The sequence below is a fragment of the Berghia stephanieae genome, chromosome 3 (assembly GCF_034508935.2).
Source record: "Berghia stephanieae isolate SIO BIC M18660-M18661 chromosome 3, UCSD_Bste_1.3, whole genome shotgun sequence".
Taxonomy (NCBI): Eukaryota; Metazoa; Mollusca; class Gastropoda; order Nudibranchia; family Aeolidiidae; genus Berghia; species Berghia stephanieae.
Window position 1 is genome coordinate 107,520,312 of NC_088362.1, and position 12,500 is coordinate 107,532,811.

The following is a 12,500-nucleotide window of genomic DNA, read 5'->3' on the forward strand; positions in this document are numbered from 1 at the left end:
AAATAGATAGACAATTTTCACACAGAGACAACTTGACGTAGATCGCTTTGATCTCCAGAACTCTAGATATGGGTGGAGACAAAAGGAAATAATTGAATATCTCGACTATAAATAGATAGACAATTTTCACACAGAGACAACTTGACGTAGATCGCTTGGATCTCCAGAACTCAAGATATGGGTGGAGAGAAAAGGAAATCATTGAATATCTCGACTATAAATAGATAGACAATTTTCACACAGAGACAATAACAGATTACCATCATTGCCAGTCGGGTCACTCAAGCAAAGCCTTTGCTTTAATTATTTCTTCATGTAAAATACGCTGTTTCAAACCAATATCACAGTAATAATTTTACTTTCTTTTGTCTCAAATTAGTTGACCTGTTTCAAACCAATATCACAGTAATAATTTTACTTTCGTTTGTCTCAAATTAGTTGACCTTTCAAACCATATCAGTAATAATTTTACTTTCTTTGTCTCAATAGTTGACCTGTTTCAAACCAATATCACAGTAATAATTTTACTTTCTTTTGTCTCAAATTAGTTGACCTGTTTCAAACCAATATCACAGTAATAATTTTACTTTCTTTTGTCTCAAATTAGTTGACCTGTTTCAAACCAATATCACAGTAATAATTTTACTTTCTTTTGTCTCAAATTAGTTGACCTGTTTCAAACCAATATCACAGTAATAATTTTACTTTCTTTTGTCTCAAATTAGTTGACCTGTTTCAAACCAATATCACAGTAATAATTTTACTTTCTTTTGTCTCAAATTAGTTGACCTGTTCCAAACCAATATCACAGTAATAATATTACTTTCTTTTGTCTCAAATTAGTTGACCTGTTTCAAACCAATATCACAGTAATAATATTACTTTTTTTTGTCTCAAATTAGTTGACCTGTTTCAAACAATATCACAGTAATAATATTACTTTCGTTTGTCTCAAATTAGTTGACCTGTTTCAAACCAATATCACAGTAATAATATTACTTTCTTTTGTCTCAAATTAGTTGACCTGTTTCAAACAATATCACAGTAATAATTTTACTTTCGTTTGTCTCAAATTAGTTGACCTGTTTCAAACCAATATCACAGTAATAATTTTACTTTCTTTTCTCTCAAATTAGTTGACCTTAGAGATGCTGACAGTAATAATATTACTTTCTTTTGTCTCAAATTAGTTGACCTTAGAGATGCTGACAGTAATAATTTTACTTTCTTTTGTCTCAAATAAGTTGACCTTAGAGATGCTGACAGTAATAATATTAATTTCTTTTGTCTCAAATTAGTTGACCTTAGAGATGCTGACAGTAATAATTTTACTTTCTTTTGTCTCAAATTAGTTGACCTTAGAGATGCTGACAGTAATAATTTTACTTTCTTTTGTCTCAAATTAGTTGACCTTAGAGATGCTGACAGTAATAATTTTACTTTTTTTTGTCTCAAATTAGTTGACCTTAGAGATGCTGTCGAGATTCTGGTATTGAATTGTTTTATTGAAGTAAAAAAAATAATAATCTTAACTTGATTGTCCCATTGAGCCCAGTTGGTAGAGCACTAGATTGACATGTAAAGAGACCGAGATCGACCCCGGGTGAAGTCGATATTTTCCCTAAACCTCCCCTCCCCCTGTCCACCCAGCAGTGCTAAGACTGTTAGATCTGGCGGAAAGTACTTTACAATAGACGAGCGTCTAATCCAAAAGTTTGAGAGTTTTTGCAAAGGTGAAGGTCATTTAAATCGATCGATCGATATTTGAAGGACGAGTATTCTGACCAAATAATATATAATATATATGATGTACTGACAAAACCCATTGCTTTCATTTTGACCAGAGGGCCGCAAGCTCATACATGGGTTGATTAAGATGACACCCTCCTCCCCTCCCCCCAGAACAACCAATTCGCAAAAATTCTCAAACCTGACACTTCTTTGACGATTCAATAATAAGTCTTTAAATAGGCTGGGAAAGAAGGGGGTTGAGGGATGGGGGGGGGGGGGGGGGTGATCTTAATCTTAGAGAAGAAGGAAGTAAAAGTTGTCCATGCGAAATTGAGAATAAAAAGTTATTTTGCTAGAGGATGACAGGATATCCTGCTTTTTTTCAGGCGCCCTGGGACGCTATTATTTAGTCTCTTTTGTGAACATCGTTGGGTCAGCAGAAATAACAATCCATCCATTTGGATTTTTGCCGTCCATTGATAACATGCCTTTCAAATGTTTGCCCCAAAACACGTTTACTTTTATATAATATATAAAATATACAAAATAATATTTTAAAAATAACCCCCTACATTATAAAAACTCAAATGAACCAGAGAGTTATTTTAACAGTCTCAGAATCAAGAACGTTTGACAAGTTTGGGGACCTTCTTAACTCATGGGTGTTCTATGAAATAAACAGTTTTCTGGCCAAAATCTGAAAAAAAGACTATTTGTCTGTGTATGCCAGATTTGTTCCATGCATCATTCATTAGCGTCAGTCTGTCCCGTTCAAATGATTGACAGGGAGATTTGATGTCCTTCGGAAATGTCTAGCAAATGTGCCCTAACTAGATAAAAAAAATGTAGAGATTGAGAGAGGAAGAGAGAGAGAGAGAGAGAGAGAGAGAGAGAAAGAGAGAGAGAGAGAGAACAAACGGAGAGAGAGAGGGAGAGAGAGAGGGAGAGAGAGAGGGAGAGAGAGAGAGAGGGGGGGGGGATAAATAGAGATAAATATATAGGCAAATAGATAGACAGGTAGACAGAGAATTGCCGTATACTGACAAAACACCGTTATTCTCTGGACCCGAAACATTTACTCTTTTAAAATATTAAACACACACACACACACACACACACACACACACACACAAGGGGACCCCTTGTAAAGCGTTTTGAGCACGTTTAGTGAATTTGCGCTATATAAAAGCTCAATTTTTAAAAACCCATTTTAAGTATGAGTATGAAATGATTGGTATTTGCAGCATTCGATATCGTGAAAATGATTTTATTTTTCCCGTTTAAAAATGAAATGTATTCACATTTTGAGGAGCCATGATTTATATCTTGTCTTTTTAAAATCCGTCCAGTATGACTATGGGAGTAAATGAAGTGCATTTTGAAGTTTGCAGATGTGTCTTATGCCTTTTTGGCACATGGTGCGTAGTGTAAGGTGTCTGCATCGGGAATAGCAGTGGTCAATATTTTTTTTTAAAACTCCAGAAAATGGACTGGAACAAATTCTTTTTTAAAAAGCTCAAAATGACTGTCTCTGAGAGGTCCTAGATCAACCTCCATTCGTTTTAACAGAACAAAAATGGGATAATCGTTATTTTTAACTCTTGTTTTGACTTCGAGATTTTGACACTGACGAAAGTAAACGCGTAGCCTATTGGATTTACAGTCTCGACGGATTGGGTCTTACAAATGTTTTTTTTTTAAACTACACACATACATTGCTACGTAAGGGAAAAGAAAACAGACCAGAATATGTTGATTGAAGTAACTATACCAAGACTCCCTGGTTCGTGTCGTAAGTCTCAGATAGCAGAGTGAAAGATATATAAAAAAAAGAAAGAGAATGAGAGTGAGTGTGTGTGTGTGTGTGTGTGAGAGAGAGAGAGAGAGAGAGAGAGAGAGAGAGAGAAGGAGGAGGACGAGGGAAGAAATAAGAGAGGGAGAGAAGAAGAAAAGGAAAAGGAGAGAGAGAGAGAGAGATAGAAAGAAAGAAAGAAAGAGAGAGAGAGAGAGAGAGAGAGAGAGAGAAGGAGGAGGACGAGGGAAGAAATAAGAGAGGGAGAGAAGAAGAAAAGGAAAAGGAGAGAGAGAGAGATGGAGAGAGAGAGAGAGAGAGAGATAAAAAGAAAGAAAGAAAAAAAGAAAGAGAGAGAGAGAGAGAGAGAGAGAGAGAGAGAGAGAAGGAGGAGGACGAGGGAAGAAATAAGAGAGGGAGAGAAGAAGAAAAGGAAAAGGAGAGAGAGAGATGGAGAGAGAGAGAGAGAGAGAGAGAGAGAGAGAGAGAGAGAGAGAGAAAGAAAGAAAGAAAGAAAGAGAGAGAGAGAGATAGAAAGAAAGAAAGAAAGAAAGAGAGAGAGAGAGAGAGAAAGAGAGAGAGAGAGAGGGAGAGCGAGGAGGAGGAAGATGCTCTCTGGAATGTGTTTATTGTAGATGGCGGATGGTTGCTATGTTTATGGACTTACAATGGGATGTTGCTAGATTTTAAAAATGGTTGGTAGATGTCGTAGTTCAGGTTGGATAGGAGATCGAATGTCTTTTTGTTGGCTTCGATTGGAATTTTAAGATTGCTGTCCTGGAAGATTTACACACACACATACATACACACACACTCACACACACACACACACACACACACACACATATATATATATATATATACATGTAAAGGGGCGGGCGGGGGGGGGGGGAGAAAGTAAAAGGATCAGAGACAAATGATCTCTGACAGAAGCTTCTCGAAAGTGCAAAGACGCCTATCTAATGTTGAATGATGATATATCCACCTCTCTCACCCCACTGAAAATGAATAATGTGTATTTGGCCGTTGTCTCTGTCGGAAAACAACAAGTCCCAATGCAATATTGTCTCACAGCAAGATATCTCGCCCAACATATTAAGTTAAGTTTCATTTTTGGCATAGGACGTTTTGAGTACATTAAGTTGATATTGGGTTCTATAAAAGCTCATTCCAATACAAAGCAGCGTAAATGAAACTTACTAGATAGATAGCAGTCAAGAACTTTGGTTTTTATAGATAGTATGCTTTTGGCTAAGAAACTCACAACATTGCCATCCGGAAATAAAATGGACCAACACACAAAACTTTGTGTAACTTTGAACGTTTATAGTCTGGTTAATACAATTTAGTGAGAATTACTCATAAACGTGGATAGCAAAAAAAAACAAAAAAAAAAACAACAAAAAACAAAAACAAAAAAACACCAACAAAAAACAAAAACAAAAAAACACCAACAAAAACCAATACCAAAGACCAGAGTGTCGTCATGTTCGTTCCATCCATAGGATTGTGACAAACAATCAAAATGACCTCGATCTTCATCTAGACAAAAGATCGTCCAACGATGAGCTTGTTTTGGGAAAATACCAAGGAAATCGATGTAATTCATCACCAAGACCAGTCTTTTCCGTTGCCTGATCTTTATTTCGATGAGTCTGGATTTCATAAACAAAATATGAGGGTATTTTACGATTCCCCTATCAACATCTTCAATATGATAGAATCGAATCGCCTTCATCGTTTCTCACAACAATAATCTATTCATAAATCTGCCAAACTCCCCTCAAAAAAAATATTTAAAAAATTTGGCCAGAAAACTCGACCTTCAAATACCGATCGATTAAACTAACCCTTATCTTGGCAAAAATTCTCAAACCTGGGACTTCACGAAATCCCAGATTTGAGAGTTTTTAACAAAACAAAGGTAATTTAAATCGATTGCTATTTGAAAGACAAGTTTTCTGGCAAAAAATGTAAATCCATGTTTTTTCAGAGTATTGCATCAATCTTGGTGTTTTCATGTTTGTCTGAGCTGTTCATGAAAGAAGCATTATCTACTCTTCATGCTTTTGGACTATATTTGTCTTTTTTTGCAATAGTTTCCAAGCGTTTCATCTTCAGTATCAGATGAGTGAAATCTGAAATGTTCATAATCTTAACCTCCTCTCTCTCTCTCTCTCTCTCTCTCTCTCTCTCTCTCTCTCTCTCTCTCTCTCTACCTTCCTCCCTCTATCTATCTATCTATCTATCTATCTATCTATCTATCTATCTATCTATCTATCTATCTATCTATCTATCTATCTATCTATCTATCTATTTATCTATCAACCAATCTATATATCTATCCATCTATCTATCTATCTATCTATCTTTTATTCTTTCTATCTATTCATCTATCTATCTAACTCTCTCTCCCTCCCCCCCCCCTCTCTCTCTCTCTCTCTCTCTTTCTGACCTCCAAATATCTCGAGCTATCAAATTATCGAATTTGCAAGCCGGTTTCTGGACAATATGCTGGTGTATTTATTCCTCTAAATTTATAATTTATATTTCAATAAACCCAGCACACTTGTCTGTCTAATAACTTTCCTGACATGTCAACAAATGCTCTTGTGAATTATATGAGCTTGAGAGTTTCCCGGTATCAAGAACCGTGAAGAAACAACAACTGTTTTTATTTTACGAGTAAATAACCAAGGAAAAATGATCATAGTATCTTATTTTGATTATGAAAGAAATAAAATATTGGTTCGTATACGTATAGTCACATAAATCAATAGAATAACAATGGATTAGATAAACATCTGAACAAGTGTGTATGAAAGGTGCCATTAATGGTAGCACATCTGACCGGGAATCAGCAGATCTGAGGTTCGATCCCCAGTCGTGGTAGACGGATTTATTGGGATGTTTCTTTTTTCTTGTATTTTTTTTCTTGCTTTCTCTGGCACCTTTCATAAACACTTATTCAGATCTTTATCTTGCACCGGTGCCTGCTCATTAATTTCTTGATAAGATATTATCACTTGATTACTTTGTTTTCATGAGACTAATTTCTGATTCACAAATCTATATCTTTGTAATACTAATGTGTTATTTTATCCATTTCGCTGATAATAATAACAACAGTAGTCATTCAGATTCATTAGGCTCATGGAGCCGAATATTATCCCGCTTTTTCTTGCGTGAAACAGACGATATTAATTACTCGGTAACCTTTGGATAGGACGCTGGTCTAGCAAAGGAATTTCCACCAGATCTAACAGACCCAGCTACCCGATCATTGTTGGGTAAACATTATGATAAAAAAGAAAGTATGAAATAATAGAATCAATTATACTCTTTTTATTTGTGAGGAAAAGGAAAATCCGACGCAAAGCGTTGGGGAACTTAGAGCCTTGTCGTTTGAAACTATCTTTATAACCTGACCACTCTCAACTACCAGTTCAGCAATACATAAATAGTTAGATAAAAAGATAAGTAAATATCAACATATATATATATATATATATATATATATATATATATATATATATATATATATATATTGAACATTTTTACAGATTAAACATGCTCAATGCACTTCATATTGCATCGTTCACGGCCCCTGCGAGCTATAAAGGGCGGAAATGTCATTAAACACTGTACATATACCTAGTCTTTTGGGTCTCTTCTTGTACAGGTTATGATATCTGACACTGCCTAGAGCTATGTATACTCATTTACACTCGAGTTGAGTCCTAAAATCGCAACCTTTCAACCCCAATTATCAACTGCCTGACAGGTAATCGTCCGGAACAGTTGTTTTGTATTATGATTTATGACCTTTTAGAAATGGAAAGGGTGATATATCGTCGTTTTTTATGACTCGGGGACAATGATTGAAAATGATCACAACATCCTGTTATTGACAAGGAACCGTGGTGAGACGTGGGGGGTGGGGGGGGGGAGGGTTGCGACGTGGGGGGGTGGGTGAGGGGGGGGGGTTATGACGGGGGGAGACGATGACTAATTAAATATGAAAAGGTTTATTTCTGTGTGGCAATTTACCATTGTTATCGATCGAGCTTTGATGTCTTCATAATATCGCATTTTATGATTTTATGATTAATCTATTATTATTATTATTATTATTATTATTATTATTATTATTATTATTATTTATTATTATTATTATTATTATTATTTTATTATTATTATTATTATCATTATTATTAAAAGTAATGGTGGTAGTAGTAGTAGTAGTAGTAGTAGTAGTAGTAGTAGTAGTAGTAGTAGTAGTAGTACTAGTAGTAGTAATAGCAGCAGTAGTAACTAAATTTCTTACTACCCTTTGGCTGAGACGCACCTCCTCCACCCCCCCCCCCCCTTACACATTTAATTGACATGGATACGTTGCTAGTGAATGCCGAATCAAATGTGGGATTAGTATAAAAAAACACAAGTCCTTTTTGTCGTTCCGACCACAAAACTTTCAGTTCAAATAATATTGACGAATATGCCTCTTCCCCCGAATAGCAAACCCAGTAAATAAAATCCATCATTTCAGACATTTAACAAGTTTTGCGTCATCTTAGTCTACCAATTTATACAGTTTTCTGTAAAAAAAAAAGAAATAATAGATATATTATGCTTTGTAAATTTGTGGCAGATTTGAGCTGCAATGACCCCCTTTCTGATGGATACTAGTTAGATGGTTTAAAAATCACACACAAAAATGCTTGAAAGATACTCTGTGCTCAAAATATAATAAAAAGAAAAAGCTCGTGAGAGATGGGAAGCAACGATTGATCAACCTCACTCAGATCGTTTGATTGTCGGATGGTCTATCAATGAGTTCACTGTCTTATATATCTATCTATCTATCTGTCTATCTATCTACAGCTATCTATCTATCTATCTATCTATCTATCTATCTATCTATCTATCTATCTATCTATCTATCTATCTATCTATCTATCTATCTATCTATCTATCTGTCTATCTATCTATCTATCTGTCTATCTATCTACAGCTATCTATCTATCTATCTGTCTATCTATCTACAGCTATCTATCTATCTATCTATCTATCTATCTATCTACCTATCTATCTATCTAACTATCTATCTATCTATCTACCTATCTATCTATCTATCTATCTATCTATCTGTCTATCTATCTACAGCTATCTATCTATCTATCTATCTATCTATCTATCTATCTATCTATCTACCTATCTTTCTATCTATCTATCTATCTACCTACCTATCTATCTTATCTATCTATCTATCTATCTATCTATCTATCTATCTATCTATCTATCTATCTATCTATCTATCTATCTATCTATCTATCTATCTATCTATCTATCTATCTATCTATCTATCTATCTATCTATCTATCTATCTATCTATCTATCTGTCTATCTATCTATCTTCTATCTATCTATCTATCTATCTATCTGTCTATCTATCTATCTATCTATCTACCTATCTATCTATCTATCTATCTATCTACTCTATCTATCTATCTATCTATCTATCTATCTATCTATCTATCTATCTATCTATCTATCTATCTATCTATCTATCTATCTATCTATCTACCTATCTATCTATCTATCTATCTATCTATCTATCTATCTATCTATCTATCTGTCTATTTATCTATCTGTCTGTCTATCAATCTGTCTGTCTATCTATCTGTCTGTCTATCTCTCTTTAACAACAAAACAAAAGAAATATAAACAAGATTAATAGTATGGGTAACAAATATGTTATCCAAATAATTCCAATGCGTTCCCTCAAACAGTTTATGTTTATGTTTACGTGCATGAGCCTGTGCATATGCAAATGTATTTCTATGTATGGGAGAGCACCTGTGAGTATGTAAACAACACTACTTCCTCAACGCCTTGCTCAACTCTCTCGTAAATAGAATAAAGTTAAAATAAAACAAAATGCTATTTTTCCTAAAATAAGATAATTGTTAGGCGCTCATAACTGAATTTAGGGAGAAAAGTATGTGTGTAAATTGCTGCAGATATATAAAAAAAATCTATCATGACTAATTGATAGCATACCATTCTTACACTCTTGGTTTTTGGAATTCCGGACGTGTTCCCAACCACTGCACGAGCTTTCGAGTGCTCGTTGGGAATAAAGGTCGAATTCCAAAACGCAAGAGTGTAAGAAATCATTTATTATTCTACCCCTCAATTGATTCTTATTTCGTCATCTTTGAATAAAAGACATCTTTGAAAACATTCAATATTTCTTTTGAAAGAATCTAGACGTCAAGTTTTTAGAGAAATTTACGCTTGATAATCTGACGTCACAAATGATTATTGTAAACATGATATCACTACGCGTTACTATTTAGGGAGAGGGGTAGAATAACAGCAAATTTGCACTTATTATGTTCCTCCCCATCATTAACAATACAACAGGAAACAAAAGTCACAGACGTACTAGACAAAGATATGAAAAACTGTGTATGAAACAGTGCGAGACAAAGCAAGAAAGAAAAATACAAGAAAAGAGAAACATCTAAAAACTCAGCCTGCCTCGAATGCCAGAGACGTGTTTATCGCAAAAATCACAACATTACAGACACGTTAATCATTTCTGACCACCGATCTCATGAATAAATGAATGACAAAGATATATAAATTGATCGTACTACTCCAAGTGTTACGAAAGGAAAATATTAAGATAAAAAGATCTCATTTACATATAATTTATCCACGGTAAACAGCGTCCCCCTGAGAGCTGTATAACTGTTTGTCAAGCTCACGATGATAGAACGGTGTTAATCTTTTATTGCATGGGAATGAACTTGAAGAAAAAAATAGAGTTTAAAAGCAAGAAATAAATATATATATATATATATATATATATATATATATATATATATATATATATATATATAAATAAATAAATAAATAAATAAACAAATATTTTATCCAAATAATTCCAATGCGTTCCCTCAACCAGTTTATGTTTATGTTTAAGTTGGCACGTGCATTGGGCCTGTGCATATGCAAATGTATTTCAAACAAAGAAACCTCCGTTTTTTAAACTTTAAGAAGCAAAATAAACTTGTCTCAATGAAGGCGTTTATTTTATTTCTAGTTAAGCTTAGAATTGATATTTAGCAACGTGCTTATATTTACAGGTCTCATAACTCTATTTATTATGGACTCATTGTTGTCATGGAAATACTCTCAAACCAACCCAAACATATTGTCCACTACAACAATGTAACAAACCATTTATTCGTTCGGTTATCAAACATTCAAATATGTGCTTGTCGATATTTAGTACTTAAGCTCACCCCGATATTCTTTCCAAAAGTACTTTGCGATAGACAAGCCTCCTATCCAAAGGATAACAAGCAATTGCTATTGTCCGTTTCACGCTATAGAAACCAGGATAAACGGCTCCATGGACATAATGCCTGCGATGGACTAATTTTGGGGGGGGGGGGGGGAGGGTTCCGGTAGCTCGGTAGTTGGTAGAGCCCTCACACGCAAGGGGACCAAGATCACCCCGAAATAACACCGTTTTGAGGTGATTGGTGACAGATTTCACGCATAGGGCGAGACATGTCGCCTGTTCAGCGCCAGCACAATTTTTGGACAAAGATAACATGACATTGTTTAACATTAAGACAGCCTCCGACATTTGACGTTCATCTCCGACAAACGAGGAATATGGCGGTGTTTCTTTTTTACGAAACTCGCCGAAACGCGCCGAAACTCGACAAAGTTATGGGAAGCGGGCAGCAGTGGGGAGTTAACCAGGGACTCAGGAAAGTGTACACCAGTGAGGAGTGAACCTGGGACTATGAGAAAAGAGGGTGTTTCTTTTTTACGAAATCCGACGAAACCGACCAAATTTATGGGAAGTGGGCAGCAATTGCCTGTTTGGACTTTCGGACCGAATTTAAGTCATATTGTGAGTCCAAACTCCACCACAGATGATCATTTAGTAAATGTATAGACCAGTGTTAGTGGATAGCTCATACGGTAGAGTCACAATCTCCCCGGCCAGGCGGAGTTGTCGTACCAGTAAGGTCGTGGGTTCGAGACCCCATCGCCGCCGCGAAGTTTTATTCTCTGTTGCCTTCTGGCACTTTTCTACTCACTTCATTTAGTCTTAGATAAGCTACCTTTAGTAAGAATAATAATAATGAAATTTATTAATATTGCGCCCAATCCTCTATACAATAAAGCTCTAGGCGCATAACAATAACTTCAATCCATTCAAATTTCTCTCTCTCTCTCTCTCTCTCTCTCTCTCTCTCTCTCTCTCTCACTAACTCTATCTACCCATCTATCTCACTCCCAGTCTCTCTCGCTCTCCAACTCTTTCTAGGTGTAACAGCTCCTGACCACAACAGTGTACGACAAACTATATAAAAGAAGAGCATCGCACGCCAAATGTTGCCATAATATAATAATCTTGAATGTTTCGGGTTTGCCTTAAAAATACGTGGTCTTGAAATGAGCAAAACAAGTCTCTGTCTGAGAAGAATTTGATATCATTTCACCAGTGAGCCCTTTACAGTTCTATATGGCAGACAAGAAACAATGAAACATATATGTCGTGTCAACAAATGGTATGATCCGTTCATGATAAACAGTGTTTGCTCAAATTGGATTCAGTAGTCTGATGTCACACCGCCCGGCAACGGCGGCCATCTTGGTTCTAAACAAAGAAAATCATTACGTTTTATTCTTCATGCTGGCTAGAACCTTTCATATGTCTTGTGATCAGAATGTATAAAAGTCAAAACATGATCAGATTTATAATGTTTTTCTCCTCTGAATACACTTTTATGCTTGTCGGAGAAATATTTCATAAGAGCGTCCGCCATTGTTCCGATAGTTTAGAGCCAGTGTTACTAAGTTACCATGCGTCATTAGGAAGGAAGTGACGTTACGACTATTGAATCCTATTGAAACGAAACTGGTCTGCACCAGCCTCTTTTTA

General features: G+C 35.5%; 1 protein-coding gene across 3 annotated transcripts in view; it reads right to left on the bottom strand.

The window, feature by feature from the left end:
* Window positions 1–12,500, bottom strand: part of LOC144969117 (protein ABHD15-like) — a 334,289-nt gene that overhangs the window by 15,188 nt on the left and 306,601 nt on the right. The window lies entirely within an intron of this gene.